Below are 311 nucleotides of genomic sequence, written 5' to 3' on the forward strand. Positions count from 1 at the left end.
CCAAGATTCAATAAAAAGATCCGTCCTTATTCCATACATTTATTACGACAAAATATGAAGTATACAGCGACAAGAACCTGCTCGACCTGCACGGGGATGCGCACCTGGCACACTTCGGTGAAAAAAAAAAATAATAACCGCACAATGCACAGTCATCTGCCTATGTTGATATTCGACTGTCTTTTGTTCACCTAGGCTTATACACATTAAAAAAATAAAATCATCTTTTACAGGAACCTAGACGTCCACAACTTTTGCCCTAATCATCACGTTATATCACAGACTTCTAAAATGGGAAACCTAAAACACAG

Source organism: Penaeus monodon, chromosome 32, assembly GCF_015228065.2.
Source record: "Penaeus monodon isolate SGIC_2016 chromosome 32, NSTDA_Pmon_1, whole genome shotgun sequence".
NCBI lineage: Eukaryota > Metazoa > Arthropoda > Malacostraca > Decapoda > Penaeidae > Penaeus > Penaeus monodon.